Genomic DNA, 15,762 nt, shown 5'->3' with positions numbered 1-15,762 from the left:
AATTTTTGTAAGGTTTTTTATCAATTTTTTGGGACTTAACCAATTTTCCCATATGTTGCCATCAATGTCAAAGGGGGAGATTGTTGGAAATATGGATAAGTATGATAATTTGGGATAGCATTAGTGTTTTAATTTATGGAAACATATACCTTGTGTAAAGAAGGCACTGTGTTCGGATGAAGATTCCATAATTAAACATGGAAAATTGTCTAAGTATTAGATAGTTATCCAACAAAATAGATATAGTTTTGATGTGTATGGATGACAGGGACATTATTGGAACATGCAAAGTTGGGTACAAATAGTACACAGTGTTAGGATGACATATGTAAGTGTGCAAGTCAGTACAAATAGTACAAAATGAGTTATGAATTAAACACCAGTAAAGGCAGTGTATAGAACAGAACAAAGCATAACAGAGAAGAGTAAATTATGGGTTAAGGAATTATTTTGTTTACAAAATAATTAATTAACTAATTATGGATGACATTATAGATGTTAACCCTAAGAGAGAAAGAATTGGTTTTTATTTTTCCAAGTGTGTGGATGCTTGAAGATCGACTGGACAAATTTTGTAAAATGTAAAGGTATAAAGGAAAGTCTTTAATGAGAGAAGCAAAGTGTGTGTATGTGTACGTCGCATGTAATATGAAAACTCAAGTGTGCACTATATGTGATGTGAATTATGATGTATGATCAAATTAATGTGAAGAGTAACAAAGGAAAGATCAGATATTGAAGATATCAACATTGTAAAGAAGTTTTTGTATCTATCTCTTTTGTATAAAGAAATGTGTGTTGTATAATTGCATGTTTGGGCAGTGGGATCATCTTGAATACATTTTTTAATTGTATATATCAACTCCTAAAAGGTTTGAGGCTTTTAACATTTCCTAGTCCTCTAACAAGGACATAGACACTATATGGGTGTAATAGACTCCTAATAGGGTCACAATCCTTAACCAGATACTTTTGTTTAGTGGATGATTTTTTTGGGTACCATCCCCACCAAGGTTTTCCCTTGGCCATGGTTTCCCCAATTAACAAAATATGGTGTTATGATTTCTCTTTGTGTAAGGTTATTAATATTGTTAGCTTACTTTCATATGCATGTTATAAAGTAATTAACAATATCCAATTTTGGGAAAAAGATTGTAGAATACTAATTCACCCCCCTCTCAATACTCCCTATTTCTAATACTACTTCCACTAAGTCATTTATTGGTATGTATTCAAATTTTTTGTAGTCTTTTGATTCCTTCTTATTGTCCTCTTTTTTCTTCTCAAAGAACTCATCTACCCTTACACTAGAAGATTCTATAATTATTTTCATTTAGAGGTTCAAATAATGGTACACTTTGACCTTGGTAGAGTATCCCAAAAATATACCTCTATCACTCTTTGGTTCAAACTTCCCTTGATATTTATCACCTTTTATCTAGCACTTACTTCCAAATACCTTGAATTAACTCACCAAGGGTGAGTAACCAAACTATAGTTCATAGGGAGTTTTCTTAGTTCCCTTCTTCATGTGTACCCTATTAAAGGTGCACACAATTGTGATCATAGTTTCTCTCCAATGGATCTATACAACATTATTCTAAATCATCAATGTCCTGACATAGTATATGATTGTTCGGTTCCTTCTTTCTGCAATACCATTATGTTGTGGTGTTTTAGGAAAAAACATCTTCTTATGGTCCCATGCTCTTGGAAATATCTCTCAAATTCTTAGGGGGTGAACTCACCTCCCCAATTTGATCTTAGGCACTTCAATACTTTACATGTCTCCCATTAAAAATTTTCCCTTTAGGCATTGAGCGTGTGAAAGGCTTCTAACTTTTCTTTTAGGTAAATAGTCCACATAATTATGGAAAAATCATCAATGAATAGCATAAAGTATCTATCACCGTACTCTTATTCCTCATAGGATATCATAAGTTAGTATGAACTAACTCTAAAACTTTTTCAAAGGTAAATGACTTGTTAGAAAAAATCAACTTGGCCAACTTTCCTAGTTGATAGTCTTTACACATTACATTGTCAAGCTTGGTAATAGGAGGCAAGTCTCTTATATATTTCTTCTTTCCTACCTCAACAATGCTCCCAAAATTTACATAACATAACCTTTTTTGTAATAACCAACTAATATCATTCTTAGCTACTAAGCATTTATTCTTAGAAATATTTAGGTAGAAGAGGTTACCTCTACTTTGTTTTCCTATAGCTAGTAGCTTATCTGTCTTGTTAAAGATTTTGCAAGACCCTAGTTTTCCAAACTCAAACTTATAACCTTTATCCATCAATTGAGCTATACTCAGTATGTTTTTTGTTAAGTAAAACAAGTTTTGAAGGGGTCCTAAAACCCTAGACAAAGAGATAAATATTTAAACCATTAATCCCACTTAGACAAAATAAGACAAAACAAAACTAGCCAACAAAGAAACAAAAAGCCAACTAACAAAAGCAACACCAAACCAAAAATATAAAACACAAACATCAGAGACCACACAACACAGACATAGGCCAGCCAAGCCATATTCTTAAGAAGCTCCATGTAAAATTTTAGCTTAACTAGCAAATAATCTAGCTAAAATGATAGAATAAAATATGCAGCTATAGAAAGAAAAAATTAAAAATAGAAGATAAAAATGGAAGTTCTCATTAATTACAATGAATTAATTCCAATAATATAGGCTTCCTCAAAGCATAAAATAGAGGGAAAACATGAATAAAATTGAAAAAATCAAAAGTATTCCCTAGTTAGCTTATACACTAAGAAAAGAAGTTGTATCCAATAAAAGCATGGGTAAAATAAAAATACATGCTAAGCTTTATTTTCTAACACCTCCCCCCCCCCTTAAGTCTAATTAAGGAGACAAAAGCCTAAGAATAGGAAAGAGGAAAGAGGGAAAATCCAGTAGGAACAAAACCCCCCTCAAAATATGCATTAGAAAAGCATCTTTTGATACACAAGAAAAGTGTGAATGATTGTCGAATGATAATTGTCATAGTGCTAAATGAAAAACCTCCTTTAAAACTAGGATGAAAATTAGGATCAATCTGCATGAGTTCCCCCAACAACACTACTCAAACAATGAGCAGATGGAAAACTAGGAAAAACATCTGTCAATCGAAGATGTAGAAGATAATAATTTGCATAGTAGTCCCCAAGCAATGAATAGATGGAAAATAAAGGAAAAAACATATATCCATTAAGGATGCCAGTGACACATAAATCTATACGACTAACCCAAATGACACTACTTAACCATGCAAAAATAAATTGCTAGGTGAAAATACAAGTGCCAATTATCTACAAAAATTATCAATTATGGAACCAATGAAGCATCAACACTAACAGTAGAAAACCCTCCAAAATATTGAAATGAAAGACATAACAAGTCTACTAAAATTGTGTTTCACTAAGAAGAAGATGAAGGCAAGACTCATGAAAAAAGAGCATGATCTTGGCCTATTTGTGATGGACCAATAGAATTTAGTTCAACCTCTGTTGTCATTACTATTCCATGCAAGTCTCTACTTCTGAGTTAAAGCATGGTCTTTGGCTTCCATTTAAAATAGAAATATAGCTTCAAGCAAGAAAAGACCAAAAACTCTATTCTTCAAAATATCTAAGTTTCTTCAATACTTGCAACAAAAAAAATCATTCTCCTTTCTAGCAGCCATGAGCTTTGATACCATGTTGAAGTTGATGAAAGATCAATCCCACAACTGCCAAGGATCACTTGCATGCAAACACCTGTCACAGAAAGAGAGAAGGAAAAGCCATGGAGGCTAGAATTTCCAAATCCATAGATGAGAAATTCTTGATGAGCAAAAAGAGAGATTGCTATAATCAAAAGTAAATGAATAAAAGTAAAGAGATCAATCCTTATAAAAGGATATCAAAACCCTTACAATTAAAACCTAGGTTGCATGATAATAATTAATTATTACATGCCTAAAGTTTTAGCTTAAGTAAACTAGAGATAATAAGTGACTTAATTATTAAATCAAAATGATTTAATTAATAAGGCAATATCTTATTACTCTAACACTCTTCACTTGTTTGTTCTTGTTTATTATCTTGCCCAAGGATATTATCAACTATGTCTAATCATCATTATTAGATCCTTCCAAGGCTACAAGGGTAAGAGGTTTCATAGATGAGCTACATACACTTACCTTATTTTATTCATCTTCTTTTTTCTTCTTGTCTTCCTCTTCTTTTTCTTTTCTTTTATGTTCTTCTTCTTCCTTCTTCTTCTCCTCATCCTTTTTCTTCTTTTCTCTTCTTCTCCTTGTCTTATTTCTTTTTCTTTTCCTCTTTTTCTTTTCTCTTATTTTCTTCTTCTACTTTCCTTTTCTCCTCTTCCTCCATTTTCTCCTCTTCTTTCTTTTGTTTCTCCTTTTCTTCTTTCTTTTTCTTTTCTTCCTCACTCTTTCTTTCCTCCTCCTCTTCATCTTCCTCCTCTTCTAAACTAGAGTAGCTAGTGATATTGCCAACAATATGTGTTCTATATTCCTTAAAAGGATCTTTCTTATCATCAATTTTTATCTATGTATTTTCCACTTGCATGGTATCAGTACCAATTGTAATCTGTGGTGATCCTGACATCAAAATGTCCTTGGCTACCTCTATTATTGATGTAGGTGCACTTTTCTCCTCTGAAATAGGGATTTCTCCCTCTAAGTCCTTGCTCTATTTATAAATAGTGGGAATAGAGGTCATGAATTTAACCATTTATTTCTTTGTCTCTTCATTCACTTCTTCATAATTGCCACCCATCAACAACATCGTTCTTCTTTTGTTCCTCAACAAGGGCTCAATACCCTTCATTATCCTTTTCATTTCCTCATCATTGGTAACTTCACAAAATATTGTTATCTGATTTTTATTTATTCCTTTATCCTCTTCTACTATTCTTCTTTTTCTTTTGATTAATCTATTATACAAGTATTGAGGTATGTCTTTTTGAATATCCTCAAAACTCTTATTTTCCAAAATCATATATCTAACAAATGCATTCTCTAATTACATTCTATCCATATTACCATACAAATAATAATAATTTTTTAATTGTACAAAGCCTTTATTATCAATAATCTAAACATTTAGCTTTTCTACCTCTAGTTTATAGGGTTTCTTACCCAAGGTTGTCTTAGCTTTAGTCACAACCTTCTCAATAGGTCTATCCTTTGATTCTTTTAATTCTTCTTCAAATTCATCTGACTCAATCATCTACAAAGTTTTCCTTCTCTTATCTAGTCCATTGGAGAGTTGCTTGGTTCTCTTCTTCGAAGGTGACTCTACTACTTCTTGCTTCACCTTAGTGGGTCTCATAGATTTCCTTGTGCTTGGATGAGTTATTGATTGTTCACCAATTATCTTTACCTCCTCTTCATCCTTCTTCTTTTGAATGGGTTTTACAATAGTGGGTTGTACCTATGCTATTATGGCATAAGGTGCACTTTATATTTGTGTGGATGGTCTTGCTACAATTACTCCTTCTGTTTCTCCTGTAGTTGCCAAAGGTGTAGCTACCAAGACTTCAATTTTTCCACTTTCTTTCATTTTCATAGGAATTCCCATTTCCTCTTTATATTCCTCTCTTCTCATACATGTTTCCTTGAGAATAGTATCAGTATTCTTCTCAACTTTCTTCTTGATATCTTTGTTGTAAAATTCACTATGAACTTATTTGACTTTCTCTTCATATGTCCCCCATCTAGGAAATTCCTTTTCTCTTGTTGACTCCAAGATAATCTTTGCATAGCCCTCAATTATTTCTTCACTCATTTCATATCCCATGGGGTCCATGAACTTAACTTTAGGCTCTATTGCTTCCATACATGTGACATCTATTTCAACCATGACACGTATGTCTTTCTTATATTTCTCCACTAGAGTAGGTGGAATTCTAAATCTTTTATTCATTTCAGATTGGAAGCTTTTCATCATTCTTGATATGTATGTTGTTATTATCGCCTCTTATTGCTTCCTATAATAATGATCTATTAATCTCATTATGCACTAATCACTATCTCATTCCTGGTTTGGCATACCAGGGAATTTTCTAATAACTTGGAAGAATAGGTGTGTTACTAAGGTTTCAAATCTAAACACCACATTCTTTGTCTTCTTCAACTTCTCAATGTTGTCCAATAGTTGTTTCTTCACAATCTTACACATATTTATTATTTCTTTCTTCTTTGACATCATATATGTTGCATGCTTAAATCTAGTAGGTACTGAGTTCACTCTGGAACTGTGGTTCATTTTGTACCCAATGATCTCACTGATAACCCTAACATCAATTTATGTTATCAGATCAATCCTCATATTTCTTCCATCTAATTTTGTCTTCAATTTTGTTTCAAATAACGTCTTCACATTCTTCTCATTGACTAGGTTGCTACCTTCATTTCTCAAACTAGTGAGCTTATGGATCATGATGTTATCAATCATCATAAGGATGTCTCCTACATAGAACATTCCTTCATGAATTCTACTTAAAATGATTCTATTCCACTCATGATTATCAATGTCCCTGTAGAAAATATGCTTAACAATGTTCAAATCATTCAGGTGTGCAAACTCTTTCTTCAATGATAGGTCACCATTACACACTAGGTCTAGGTCTTTGTGTATATCATTGTCCCCAATGCTCTCAAACTTGTAATGTATGTATGCCCTAATGTCTTTTGCATGTATTATATTGTAAGAAACTTGCAAAAATGATCCTAGAGGATCATCTTCTAATGACACATAAGGGTGTTTCTTGAAACCATAAGTTGATCTTTCACTCACATCACAAAATGTAGGGTTCTCCATTTTATTGATTCAAAAACTTTGAAACACAATTGTAAATTCAAAAATACTTGAATTCGGTGTAACTAGGGCATCTTTCAATTCACACTTGAAAATACTTTAATTCACCTTCAATTTACTATCAAAATGCTCTTAACTCTTCACATGATCAAATGATACCCATAATCTTTCTTGCATGGCTTATATCTCACCAAAATGATCTTCACATCAATTGTACAACTAGTTAATTACATAAAAAAATGTTTTTATTCACTAGTCAACTTGTTTTCTTTCATATAACTTCATGTGATTGCCAAACCATTTGTGCACTTAACTAAAGCTTCTACACATAATCCTCTACCTCATATTAACTTTACAACTCTTAACTTGATCTCTAACCTCAATTACATCTCTCAGGTACTCAATCTTCAATAAAAGGTTCTTAATTAAAATAGGATGAATCACATACAATATTTGACTTCAATCTTTCATTAGGTGCATCAAGATATTTTTCTTCTAATACTACATCTGAAATTGATGGATCTTTTTCTTTGACAAATACCTGTTTGAATTCTTCCACATGCTCTCTCAATTTATCCTTCTGACTATTATTTTTGGTATCATTCCTTCTGAAATTTCTATTATTGTTTCTTCTAAAATTTGGATTCCTATTGATGTTCCTCATGTCCATTCTGCAAAATCTTTCTATATCACCAAAGTTGTTGCATAGCTGACATACACACTGCATTTATTCTTTGATTAGGTCTAGACTAGTTAATTGGTGCTTTGTAATTTCTAGCAATGTGTCCAAAGTTGTTACACTTGCATAACACAATATGATTCCTTGCTCCATTAGGTGTTTCTCCTTCATTATATCTAATAGAGTATCTTCTTTTCTCATTACCTGTAGGATTAGTATCTCTAAACATTCTACTATTTCTATTATTACTATCAAATCTAGGTTTCTTACAATCAACTTCTTTATGACCAAAACTATGACAATTATAACAATAAAAATTAGTAATAGGTTTGAATGACTTACTTATACAATCTCTCTTCATGTGACCAACTTTATTACATATAAAGAATCTACTTTAAATTCATACCCTACCTCTTTAGGTGATTCAACTTGCTCTATTTGCTTAAGTTCATCACTTTTCTTAGGTTGGCTTTCTTGCTCAACTTCTTTTGGTACATCTTTAGATTGACTGGATTCAATCTCATTTTGATCACTCTTCTTAGGTTCAAGATTTTAAATAAAAGGATTTGGTTCCTTTCTTGCTTCAGATTTCTTTGTTGACTTTTCTCCAATGAAATATCCAAGACTAGTCTTATTATAGGAAGGTCTCTAAAAATATAGTTTCTCATCAATTTTCTCACTACTGGAATATAACTTCTCTAATTGTTGCTTAGCCTGGGTTAACTCTCCTTTTGCAACAGTATTGTACTTATCAAGTTCTACATGCTCTATCTTGATGGATTCAAGTTTAGATGTCACTTTTGTAAGATGGGGTCTTAGATTTGCATTTCCATATTTTAGGTTTGATTCAACCTTGCTATCATCTTTCTTCAACCTTGGCTTTAATTCAGTAATCGTTAACTTGTGTTTCATAATGTTAGTTTCTTTCTCATATTTAGATATCTCATCACTATATTTTATCTTCTCTTTAGGTTCCTTTTTGGATTTGAGATGATGAATCTTGTCTTTCAATTTTGCAATGTAGTCTTTTGCATCTTCATATCTTTCTTTTAGGTTATCTCTTTCTTTAATAAGAAGATCAATCAGCTCAAGATCTTCTTCAAGATTCTTTAGCAATTGTTCCATATCCATAAGGATCTTACTCAAAATTTTAAGCCTCTTACAAGTAACTAGGCTCTGATACCAATTATTAGAAATAGGAAAGACTTAGAGAGGGGGTGAATCAATATTCTACAAACTTTTGACCAAAATTGGATATTGTTAATTACTTTATAACATACATATGAAAGTAAGTTAACAATGATGAAAAGTAAGAATAGCCATACACAAAGAGAACTCATAATAGAATTTTTTTTTAACTAGGGAAACCCTATCTAAGGGAAAGCCCTAGTACGGATGGTACCCACAAAATGATTCACTAAATAAGTACCCGATTAAGGATTTTGACCCTATTAGGAGTCTATTACATACATATAGTGTCTCAGTCCTTGTTAGAGAACTATATCCTATTAAAAGCCTCAACCATCTCAAGAGTTGTTCCAACCCTATTAGGAGTTTATATATATAATTACAAAATGTATTCAAGATGAGTCTAGTGCTCAAACATGCAATTATACAATGCATTTCTTTATACAAAAGAGGTAGATACAAAAACCTCTTTACAATGTTGATATCTTCAATATTTGATCTATCCTTTGTTGCTCTTCACATTCCTCTGATAATACATCATAATTTGCATCACACATAGTTCTCATATGAGTTCACATATTACTTGTGACATACACATCCACACACTTTACTTCGCACATTATAAACTTTCATTTATAACTTTACATTTTACGAAATTTGTCTAGTTAGCCTTTAAGCATTCACATGCTTGGAAAAATGAAAAAATAATTCTTACTCTCTTAGGGTTAACATCTAGGATTTCCTCTCTAATTAGTCAATTAATTATTTCATAAAAATAAACTCCTTAACCCATAATTCACACTTATCTATTATGCTTTGTTCTTTTGTGTACATTGTCTTTACTAGTGTTTAATCCATAACTCATTATGTACTATTTGTACTAACTTGCGCACTTAAGTACATAATCCTGACACTGTATACTATTTGTACCTAACTTCCCATGTTCCAATAATGCCTCTATCATTTGTACACATCAAAAATGTCTCTATTATGTTGGGTAACTATCTGACACTTAGACAATTTCCCATGTCTAACTATGAATTCTTCATCTGAGCATAGTGCCTTCTTTACACAAGGTATATGTTTTCATAAATGACAACACTAATACTTGTAGACACCTAAAAACCTTTAGAAAATAAAGTATTTTTATTTTCTGAAAAAGTCCTGATGACATCATCATTTATTAATTAATTAATTATTTAATTAATTAATTAATTTTTATGCCATTAAATCCATTTATCTTAATTAAAAATATCTAATTGAGGAATCCCTCCCAAAAATGTTTAAATCTTATTTAAACATTATTTCCTTATTTATTAATTATTTAATTAATAAATTGACCAAAAATCCTAAAATAAATAAAAAATTTATTTTTTGCCCAAAACTTGGCCAATTTCCTTATGACCAATAACCTCTTCCAAAATCTTCTAATCCTTCTTTAATTTCGATTAAAGGCTAATCTCATCATTTCCTACCCCTAATCCCAACTCAAAATATTTAATTAAGATTAAATATTAATCCTCATGTTTATTAAAAAAGTTTTAATAAATATCTCCTCAACCCAAACCCTTGAAATAAATAAAACTTTATTTATTTCCTAAAAATCTAATTTATTCTCACCCTAAGAAGTTCTAGACTCTTCTAGAAAGTCTTCATCCTCATCCTAGGAAATTCTAGACTATTCTAGAAAGTCTTTATCCTCATCCAAAATCTAGACTCTTCTAGAAGATGTCTTTAAACCTAATCCTAATCCCCTCCTAACCTTGTCACATTCCCTAAACATGGGTTAAAACTTACTAACCCAAGCCAAAGTTAACAAATATCTCCTCCTTCACCCACCCTCATTAAATGCCATCCACTTGCCTATCCCTAAGCTAATCCTAAACCATCCTAATCCATCCTCTAATCATTTGTACAAGCCTAAACAAGCTTAAAAATTTCCTAATCAAGTCCAAGTCGAAATTGCTCTCATCACCCTCAAAATATCTCAACCATAAAACTTTATGAAGTCCACTAGGTCATAAATGACTCTTACAAGCCCTTTTATTGCTCTTACAAGTCATTATGAGGGTCTTTATGAATATTTTATCCCTTGAGCCTCCTTTGTTGACTCATCCTTCCCCTTTCCTCCATCCTCTCACCATGTGACATGTGTCACTCCTTGATTGGCTATAAGGAAGCACAATCCATGTGCTCTCTTTTCATGCAATCTGAACCCTCCATGAGCTTTTTCCCATCCTTGCATCTTAGCCCTCAAACCCTCAAGCCTCTTGCCTATAAATTGGATCCTTCCCCTTTGCAAAATAACAAAATCCATGAAGTAAAGTTATAATGCTATTTTGAGAGCCAAATCCATACTAAAGCCATCTATCCACACCAAAAATCCACAATCATCCATTGAAGCCTTTGGAAGCATATTGAGCATACATCCTATCCATTTAGATAAAGCTACTCAACAAGAGAGCTTCTTATTGAGAGAGTCCATTAATGGCTCATATTTTCAATTGAGAGCTCATCTTAGTCTATCTTGAAGTTTATGAATTTTGTTTATTTTGTAGAAGCTTTATTTAAATTTGGTTTCTATTAGCATACTAACATTGCTCATATACATTTTGGCACGCCCGGTGGGACCCCGCATGGGTCATCTTCATTAGCTTTTTTAGTCAAGTTTTGTATGTCATTTGCTGATTTTGGCTAATTTTTCTTGTTTTTGTGATTGGTAGGATTGTATAAATTGGTTTTGTAGGTCCACATGAGCATGAAGAAGACAAAGGAACTCATAATCTATCTCATAGTGTTTGCAGATTTTTCAAGCTTATAGGTGGACAAAGAACTTGAAATTCTTCTTCCTCTTCTTGTCTATATTCTTCTTATTCCATCTACTTCTTCTTCTTCTTCTTGTGGGAGATCTTGGCCATTTTTTTTTTAAGGAAGCAAAATCATACACACTTCTTTTTAGTGCTTAAAATGAACCCACAAATCATACTTAAATCCATTGAAAATTTTAAAATTTGCAAGAAAGAAAAAATCTTTTAACAAGTGAAACTAAACCAATCTAATCATTTGCATCCATGCAACATCAAGGTTTTAGATGCATTCATGCAAAATTAGGAACACTTCATTTTTGGGAATTTAAAAAGAACTTCAAGTTTCTATTTCAAAAGGTTCAAAATCAACACTAAGTGCACACTAAAGTTCTTTTAAAAAAATCTCATGAAAACTAAGAGTCCTAAATGGTTGCCAAAAAATTGTCCTAAAAGCTTTGTTATTTGTTCCAAACAAATGTCTTATTGCAAAATTTTGAATGTTTCTTAGGATTTTCATGCATCAAAACAATCTAGGAATATCATTTTTGGGCTTAAAATATGAAAATTAGAACACAAAATCTTGAATGAAAACCAAAGTCCAAAGAGTCATTTTCACTTTTGAGTCCAAAACAATTTTGAATGATCTAAGATTAAAACAAAGCACTTCAAAGTTCTTAAAACAACACACAAAATCTCAATCTTGAATGCTCAAAAAAAAACACTTGAATGTTTAACCACTTTTCTTTGAATGCATGTTGCTAAAATCACTCTTGAATGCCATGGATTAAAATCAAATTTTCCTTGAATGTATGATTAAAACAACAAATCCAATCTTGAATTCTAAGGATCAATTAACCATTGAAATATCAAACACTTCATTTGGAGCTTCTAAAAATTGAACAAAACAAATCTCTTTTCCACATGCAATCTAGGTAAAGTTTGATTTTTGGACATTTAAGAAACCTTGTTAAGTTAAAATACAAATTTGCAAAAATCAATTTGAGTAGTTCCTTGGACTCACCTCTTTTCTAATCACCCATCAAATATTAACCATTGGTTGCAATCTCAGCGCCATTTATGGGGATGGGTCTACTTGAAAAAGGTGTTAAATGTTCCACAATCTAACTCACTCACTTGGTCTTTGAATGTTTGCTTTAACTTTATCAAAATTCTTAAATGATCAAAACTCTAGATTAAATCGATCACACTTCAAGTTTGGGCACTAAAATTGAACAACAACTGACGTGGAGAGCCTCCGGGCACGCGCTTGAAATCGAATCTCACACACTTTTGTTTTGGGCTTAAAACAAACTCACACTCAATCTTGAATGCCTTAAAGAAAATTAATCGATACTTGACGTGGAGGGCCTCTGGGCGCGCGAGTTTGCTTTTGTTGACCCTAACTCTTCTTATTTTTTGCATTCTTCGATCGGTTTACTTTTGTTGGCGCTTCAAGTTGGAATTGAACATTGTCTCTTAAACATGAGTGCTTGCAAAGTCTAGATTAGCACACATAAGAGTCAGTTGGTAAAAGAACAAGCGTGTTTTTTAGCCCAAGTTCATCCAAGTCTTCTCTCCCATTTTCGTCTTTCGAGGCCATCTTGGGTGCATAAGATTAGGATCCAAAACCTTGTTTCCTTTTAGGAGGCCTGCTTGGGGATTTCATCACCCCTTGGACGACCTCAACTGCAGCGTTCTGGCGGAGTATAAGAATTGGGAGGTGAATCGAAAGACACCTCTCTTGGGATCAAGATTTTGTCACTCGGGCTAAGCCTCAAGGAACTTTATACCCTTGAGAAGTGAAAGAGGAGAAGTGGGTTACCGCTCCTCTCGACTGTGTGACATCTTTTTGGTCTCATCTACGGATTTGGGCCTCACGTACCTTGGGTATATTGAGGACTCCTTAGCTAAACCAACTGTCAACCTTGTAGACAACCATCTAGGATGTTAATGTGTTTGAGGTGACTGATCGAAACATTTGTATAACATACACACTCCTTGGTGCAAGTATCACTTTCTGAGAATCAAAAACTTCTATCTGGTTGTTTCTATCTATTGCTTGATCTTTTATTTGTTGAATGAATGTTTGCCAAACTTGGTCAATCCTAGCTTAGGGCATACTTAGCGTAGTCACTGCCTATTCCAGAAGTTGAACGAGTTGAAGCAAAACAACCAAGATCTCTCAAAGCCACGCAGATTTAGAAATTGATGTCAGAGCAACCCAAACCCAAACAGAAGTTCCACAAAGTTAAATTCAAACCATCTCTAGCATACCAAGAACTTTCAGCCAAGAGAAAAGAAATAACACCAAGCCCATGAATTTCCAAACTCCACAAAGCAGAGGACAAAGCTACCGACGAAGCACTTCAAGAGGCTTGGTTAGAGCGCACCATCAAATTTAGCCAACATCCAGGAGTTAATCCTGCTTATGCCTTACCAACTAGGCATGATTTTTATGATTAGACACCCTTGTTTCTCCACATCTTCTTGGATGAGCTTCACTTTAGAGTCATCTTTGTAGAAAAGGTAGCCATCTTAGGTTATCCCCTTAAGAATTATTAGCTCATCCATCTCATTTAGAATCAAACCATCTAGCCAACAATCAAAACCTCACATCCAAGCCTTCAAAATTGTTGTCACTTTTGCCAAAAGTTTGCCACTCCTAAAATCTTTCAAATCCATCAATCTCACCAAGGTTATCCCTTTGACAGAGCTTTGTCTAGGGTAATCCAGCTTTGTCACTTGTTATCCCTCATCACCTTGAGCTAAAAGTTGGGATCCACAAGTGGTCAATCTTGTGTTCTTCCTAAAGGATCATCAGTCTATCCTTAAGTTGACACAATCACCACCAAGCTTGCACATAGGAAAGCAGACCTTTCGTGCTTTGGCAACATATCTTTGAAGTCATAATCTCCAACCCAATCCTCCTTAGGTTTTGTCATATAGCTTTGCCTTAACCTAGGAAATCATTTGCATAGAGAAGCCTTCCCCCTTTTACATCCATCAACATTATTGCATCTCATCCCTAGGAGCATTTTTCATGCCACCCGTCACTCGCTTAGCCAAGAAGAAAGAAACAATGGAGCCCTATCATTTGGATCAAACAACCTCACCCCCCTTGAGCACTCAGCCATCCTTCAGCCTAGAGAAAGCTATGCCATCATGTACTGACATTGAAGCTTTCATGAACCAACCAGGAAATGCAGTATTGGTAAATGCCATTATAGACAAGAACAAAGAGACAATCATGGCTAATTTTTGAAGGGAAAATGTAGGAACCTTTGACTTTGGAAGACCCCCTCCATTATCAAATCCATCTCACCCATTGTTTGGGCAGCTACCACCACCCATAGGCTCTTATGATCCAAATTATCCTCAATATATGCCAAAAGAAGAGCCTCCAGCCAATCCATATGATCCAACAGACCCAAACATACCATCATCCACCCAAGTTGAAATCTCCATGCCGCAAGCCAACCCATCCACCACCACTCCATCCTTGGTTCATACCTCTCCGCTCCAAACCCCCTTTACCCAAAACAGCTCACCGTTCACCCCCTTCACTATTGTTACTGCTGCCCCCCAACCCAGCCTTCCAAATCCACCCATCTCCCAAATAAGTGCTAGCATCTTTGGCCAACCTCAGTAATATACAACAAGGATGCCACCCATGGGGCCAAATAATCAACCTTTCATCACCCCCAGCTTGTTCACTGCAGCCCAAAGCACAATCCCATCATTTCCATTAGGTCTTGGGAGCTCAATACCATTAGCCACAAATCTACAAGCTACTACCCTCACTCCACAAAGCTATCAAATCCCACAAGCTACTACCAATTTTCTACCAAACTCCCAAGTGACCCCAGCCCCTGCCACCACTCTACCAAGCTTCCAAATCCAACCACAAAGCTATCAAAACCCATCAGTTCCATTCCCAAGCTTTCAATTCCCACCACCTCCACCACCAACTAATCCATTACCTCCAATTACCAACTACTTTTCAATGCCACTTCTAGGAGGTAATCCACCACCCCAGCCAACCACCAATTATTTGCAGATACCATCCCAAATGGGGGCACAACCCACATATATTGGTCAAACCCCACAAGCCCCCCGATCCTTTCCCCAAGCCTCTCAACCATCTTATACCTTACCTCCACAAAGCAATCCATTTATCCCACAGCGAGCTTATGTTCCTCAATCCAAACCTCAAATCCCATATCAACAGCAAGCCTCGCAACACATGCAGCAAT

Source organism: Cupressus sempervirens, chromosome 7 (assembly GCF_028749045.1).
Source record: "Cupressus sempervirens isolate cs-2001-9-10 chromosome 7, ASM2874904v1, whole genome shotgun sequence".
Lineage (NCBI taxonomy): Eukaryota > Viridiplantae > Streptophyta > Pinopsida > Cupressales > Cupressaceae > Cupressus > Cupressus sempervirens.
Note: the sequence above shows the minus strand (reverse complement) of the source record.